This window comes from Vipera ursinii (genome assembly GCF_947247035.1).
Source record: "Vipera ursinii genome assembly, chromosome: 1".
NCBI classification, from domain to species: domain Eukaryota; kingdom Metazoa; phylum Chordata; class Lepidosauria; order Squamata; family Viperidae; genus Vipera; species Vipera ursinii.
Window position 1 is genome coordinate 87,441,869 of NC_139512.1, and position 6,812 is coordinate 87,448,680.

A 6,812-nucleotide genomic window follows, 5' to 3' on the forward strand; every position below is an offset into this window, starting at 1 on the left:
TACCAATGCTGACAGACTTTCCTTAATGTTCCTGAATGGAGCATGTTATATTAAGACATGAAAGGCATTCACCTTTAGAATGCAGTGCAACCACAGTAACTCTTCGGTTGTTCAGAGCTTTGCTAGTCTCTCCCCCCCCTCCACCTTTTTTCTCCCTTGAAAATCCTTCTATTGTGCCAATCAAGCAGATGGTTTGCAGGAAATATAGCTTGGCCCCAATGACCGAAACTAATTTTAACTAGCTTTCCAAACCTGGCACGTTTGTTTTGCTCTTTCAAACTAGCTCTAAAAACAGCTGGCAAGGGTGAATTAAACCCATTAAAGACACATTTATACGAAATTATATTCACATAGGTTGTCCGACTCTACTCCCTCCTCCTTCTATTCCCCAAAGGAGTGGGGAGATGAGTGTATTGAAATGAAAATGGCTCGCATACACTACCCTCCTTAACACTGCCTGAAAGTCTCAAAACATTTTACTTAAATAGATTAACTTGACTATTGTTTTGCATCACATTTATCAGCTCCATTAAGTGAATAGCTGAACAAATATATTACGCATGCATGAAAAGCTCTTTTGGGGGCTGCCTTATTGTATCCTCAGCCCTGACAGGTGGTTAACTGTGTGGTGTGTTTTTTCTTCTTTCCCCTCCTGCTCCAAAGAAAGACAGGATCTTGGATAGAACAGTAAAGACGAGACTTGGCAAAGGAAACCTGGAGTGGAGAGTTACATGCTTCCACCCCTTCCATTCAGACTGGCCAGCCCTGAACTACCATCTTCTCAAATACAGAGCAGAAGGACCTGATCAGGTCAAAAGTAATTCACTGGAGTTTTGTTCTTGTTTCTTTGCTAGAGCAACTGCAAGGCTGGTTAATTTGCCCCTTCACGTCTTCACTTGTTTCTCTTGTCTTCTTTGAGGGGATCCCCCCCCTCTTCATTTTCCATAGCTCTGGATATTATTTTTCATTGATTTCATATAGTCTACAGCCAATTTCTTTATGCACTTAAACATCATAGCACAATCAGGCAAACCATAAGAACCAGCTAAACCTTTCTTTTATAAAAAATATCACAACCTTGGCCCATAAATAAAGGTAAAGGTTCCCCCGTACATGCGTGCTAGTTGTTTCCAAATTTAGGGGTCGGTGCTCATCTCCGTTTCAAAGCCAAAGAGCTTGTCCGAGGACATCTCCGTGGTCATGTGGCCGGCATGACTAGACGCCAAAGGCGCACGGAACGCTGTTACCTACCCACCATAGTGGTCCCTATTTTTCTACTTGCATTTTTACGTGCTTTCGAACTGCTAGGTTGGCAGAAGCTGGGACGAGTAACAGGCGCTCACTCTGCTACTTGGTACTATACTTTGGTACTATACTTTGGTACTATATGATAAATAAATCAAGAAACAAAATTATTTGGCTTTAACACCTATATTCTTTTTCCCTTTCATCCGTGCTGCTAGCATCCTTGGCCTACTGATATTTCATAGGCAATCTGGCTACTTCTGCAACTTTCACTAGGGTTTGCAGTCCTTTCTGAATTGTCTTAACTGGCCACCCTTTTTCAAAGAATTGAGAAAATAAAAATAAAAAACCTAGTTTTTTTTCTAGTCTCTTGTGAATTTTACAAGAAAATGTAGGGCAATTTTCTTAATTAGCAGATATATTCAATAGTCAATTACAGGCCAACATATCTAAAGACTATCAAACTAAGGATAGAGATGTTGGATTAGCTGTTGGAGACCTACCCAGGACTATTTTAAAACACAGAACTTACATCCTATAAAACTGAGAAGTTGAGAAGATATGGTGTTGAGCTCCCTCGGATGCGGAAAAATGGGAAATATTTATGAGTTTCTTGAGAAAGTCTTATCCTTCAATTCTAGTCAAATTGCATCTTCCAAACGGTTGCTGGGGCACCAACCAACTGTAACTGAGGTTCCTGGTGTTTTGTGTTGGAAATGTAACTGGAAGACTGATACAGTCTTTATTTTCAAACCTTTTTTTTAAAAAAAATAGAACTTTATACCAATTTTTGTAAACACTGTCAGTTCTCAATTTAAAACATGGAAATCAAAGAGTAGGCCACATTTATGATTGAGAACCAAAACCCAGAAAATGTATTTTATTTATTTATTTTATAGATTTGTCTCTTGCCACAACTGAAGGAATTGTCGGAAGGTTACAACATCCATATTTTTAAAAAGCGAATAATATAAAAGAAGGAAAGCTTCTTTGAAGGCTCCCCGAAAATGCTGCCTTTTTAATAGCCTTTGGCAAGTCTAATGTAAAAGCACAGGAGAGGATCAAAATCTGGGGAGAGCCTATTCCAAAGGGCAAGACATACCAAGATGGAAAAAAAAGTGCCAGTGAACCTTTATTCCCACATTATTTATATGTGTTAAAAGATTGACGCCGATTGCAGAAGATGATCTTGCAAATACCAAGCTGTGCAAGATTTCAGAGGTTAAAACCAACATCTGGCATTGAACTTAAGAAACAGATAGATAACCAGTGCTGAACTCAGAGCAACATGTGACAGTCAGTATCTGAGCCATTTCAACTGCATCAAGTAAAGTTTCTGGATGTTCCTGAAAGATAATCCCTTGAACACTGCACTGTAGGAGTCCAAATCAATAGTGATGAAGGGTTTGAGTTCCCATTACCAGAACCTCACACAGGTAAACAGCTGAACTTGGACAAAGAAACCTCTTACCTGTCATGACCCCCACATGCCTGTCTAACAGTAGCTGTGAATCTGAAAGGAACTTCAGCTCACAAATCTGCTATTTCAGAGGCAACGCAATCCCATAAAGGGACCACCCTGGGGGTGTCAGACAAGTCCAATGAGCAAACTAATTTGGTTAAGTTCAATTTTAGCCTGCTTTGTTCTATCCAGACATTCACAGACTCTGGGTCAAGACTGGGGAGTAATGTCCTTTTGAATGGTTTTGTACCTTGAACTGATGGATGACCTCCCCTGGTACTTTTATAAAGCTACTTAAAAGCAGGGGAGAAAAACAAAATCTTGATGCGTACCATAACTGAACAATCACTGCTTGATTTCTCCTTTCCCCCATGGCAGTCCTAGCATTGAGGCTGTTAATGTGCTGGATTCTCCAGCTAGACTACAGGGAGGTGTTAAAGAAGGGCTGAGTTAAGAATCCTTGCACTGAAGAAAGTGGCACAGGCCTGACCTGCCCCAGAATCCCTGAAGCCTTATTTGACCGTTCCCAAGAGAATGTAATCAGTCTGGTGAGATTCTTATAACATAGGTGACTTAACAGCAAAGCTTCTGCTTGAGGCTGTTCACAAGTGATTCCGGTTGCTTGTGCCTGACAGTTGATGGACCAGGCATCTAGGGTCCTAGATCTTAGGCTTCAGTTAACCTGGTCTTAGCAATACAGTACGCACATAGTCCTCTGTAAGTCATGGCTGCTCATGGACCTGGCATTTATCAGCACTAAACAGCTTATGTGGAAAAATGTTGTTCTTACACTTCTTAGATTGTTCGGTCCTTTTTGAAAAAAGTTTAAATCCACATAGTTTGAAGTGGTGGGGAGGCGGGGGAGATAGGTTTCTGTGCAATACAACTGTAAGATTTTATTAGTTGTTAACATGAATTTAGTACAGAATATATGTGTGCATATACTGTGTATGTGTACAACATGGTTTTAGCTTATGTTGATCTTTGCTTACTAGTTTTTTCCCTATAAAATCATTGGTTCAGAAAAGAAAAAGAGATGTTTTACAAAAATAGGATTTAAAATAAACTTGGGTGACTGGCTTAAACTTAAAAACAAAGCACCCATATGCCTTATGTATGCGTCTGGAGAGACCGAATGGAAGAGAGAAAGGGCTCATGTTAGTTGGCTGCTGTGAATGTGAACTTTTGAATGTTAGCCACAAGAAAAAGACTTTTTTGAAAGCCCAGTTTTGCCCTCGATTCCTACCAACAGAATAAAGTACCTTGTCCAATAGGGCACATTGAGTTGGAATTATGGGTTAAGAGAAGGGGTACAAAGTGGTAGCATGGATGCTTGTTTATCAGAGTGGAGTTGTCAGTTGTTAGCAAAGCCATTGAAACGCAGGATGTCAGACTCTGATGGCTGGGAGAGCATTGAAGTGAAGTAACGGCATAATCGGATTGAAAGTTAGCCTTAGTATTTATGTCAGTTCACATTTCGTCAAATGAATAACATGGGGCTGTTACCTAGCCCAAGCCTTGGGCAAAGGGTTTGATAATAAAGCGCCTAGGCCTCATTTGATTCAAATATAAATTAATTCTCACTCAAGCACCAGCTGATTAATATATTTGCATAATAGTAGATGGAAACCACACTGCAGTTATTTTAAGAGATTTAGACAAGAAAAAAAGGAGCTTTAAATTTATTTAATGAATATTGTGTGAGAAGTCATAGAAGCTGGAATACTTCTAGAGAGTCATGGGGTTATTTTTAGAAAGAGTCTGAAGACCTAATTTCTATAAGTATTAGAACTGGGAAGTGCCAAAAAAAGAATATTTTTCTATAGAATAATATTCTTTGTTGTCATTCCCATTTTCTTTGCTTTTATGACCATTTTCTGAGAGAAATGTTAAACCATTTAGCATAATATTTCTATCTAGTAAGTTATTCCCGGACATAACTACAATTCGTATGAAATCTGGATAGTCTCTGGTTGAGGAATATGTTAAGTAATGTACCAAATATAAAAACAAGTGTAATTCTTTCAGAATAGCATTTTAAATTATTTAATGAAGTAAAATACTTGTGAGATCCAGTTAATTAAACCAATCTCTCCTATCTGATATTTCCAGAAGACTGGAGCAACAATTCCCAGCATATCAGAAGTGTCTCCAGATTTGGGAGGGCCAAAATAGATTACCAACAAAGAAACGTATTTCTTATGTCAAAATAAGTGTTTTTAAGTGCCATTGTTCTATTTCATCTTTTTGCTGTTGAAATGATGTGGATATTCTTGTACATTGCACAGAAGCAGAGTCTGCTTTTTACTGAGTATTATCATTAGTGTGACTCACCTTCTAATCTTAAATTACTTCCTCAAATTCATTTCTGAATTTCAGCCACATGAGTCATTTAGATCATTTCTGTTTGCAAGGCTTCAAATTTGACTTATTGTTCTCTACCAGACATATTTCAGGGCTTAGCCTTGAGATTGGACTGGATTCCATTCTGGGCCCCTTTAATTCTTTTCAAACAGGTTATCCCTACCCTTATAAATTGTTGGAGGGTATGCTCTCAAATTCTAACATCAGCATGCACAGTCAGACATATATGCGTAAGATGCATTCAGTCAAACACCTATATCTCATCCTTCACAGTCGCAACCTTCACCAAGTAAAGTACTTTGAAAAACATGTTAGCACCTGTGAGAACCGTGTTCTGATTACCATCCCATTGGATTTTGCTAGATTTTCTGTTCCCATCAGGATAATATTTAATATTATCTTGCTCTTGTGTGTGTGTTAAACTGGATGTTTTTAAAATGTTTTTACTGTTTTTACTTTTTATTGCTTTAAAATGGTTTAAAATGTTTAATTGTAATATATTTTATGAAGTCTAAGTGCCCTCAGATTCATTGACTGAGATGGGTGGCCATACAAACTGAACAAACAAATAAAATATTAAGTAGGAATTGAGCTCCCTGAGAATCATCCAGGGGTTCAACTTGACAATTTCTATTTACGTTGCATGAAATTAACTGTAACACTAAGTGTAACATTTGTTCAAATAATATGTAGATATATATATATACCCTGAAACTTTTTTTTTAGTTTTACAGCAATTTTTCACACTGAGAAACATCTCTTGGGTATCTTAAGTTTGAAGACTATGGGTCGATGGCATCATATTTATAATATTTAACAATCCCTCAGAAGAACGTTTAATCCTGAACACATCAGAAAAAGTAATAATGGGAGATGATGCAACTCATTGGGTTTTTTTAAAAGAAAATAATTATGTCAAGTTTCCGACGTATGGGCTTTTCAAGTGACTCTGAGGCATTTTTTACCTTAAAAGTCCTTTGTTCAGCCTAATACACCGGCAAATGCTTGCTCGAAGGAAGCTGGAATCTGAAATCTCCGCCCCTTGCACAATATATTAAAACACAATTCTCCACCTTTCTAATTTTGTCATTAATCATATTCTCCAATTAATTTAAAGAATCAGTTTCCCTTCCGTTAGAAAACCCGCCAAGGTCTTATCTTCTTTAGTTTCAGATGGCCTTGAAGGTACAATCCTCCTCTTCCCACCTCCCAACCTTAAATTCAGTCCCTTAAAGCAATACACAAGTTTAACATATGAAATGGCTACTTCTTCATCTCTTGTCAAGCAATAACATTTGACCTTAGCAGCGTTGACAAATGAAATAATGCATGTGGATGGATGAAGAAAAGAAACGATTATAGTCACAATGCATAAAAATTTAAATGGATACTATTTTGAAACAGTCACACCCAAAATAAACTCTGGAAGCCAGACAATATTTGATTTTAAGGCTATGCCTGTCAGACAGAGGATCTGAGGACAAAAAGGAGGACATGGTCTCCTTTTGCTGGACATCTGGTAACCAGATTACGTCTGTGAACCAGCCTCTGACTTAGAATAAGCCAGGGCTCTTCAAACTTGGCCCTTTTATGACTTGTGGACTTCAACTCCCAGAATTCCTCAGCCAGGCACGCTGTATGAGGAATTCTGGGAGGCTGAAGTCCACAAGTCATAAAAGGGCCAGGTTTGAAGACCTCTGGAATAACCCATTTTTACTAAGCATGAAGGCTCTGTGAGACA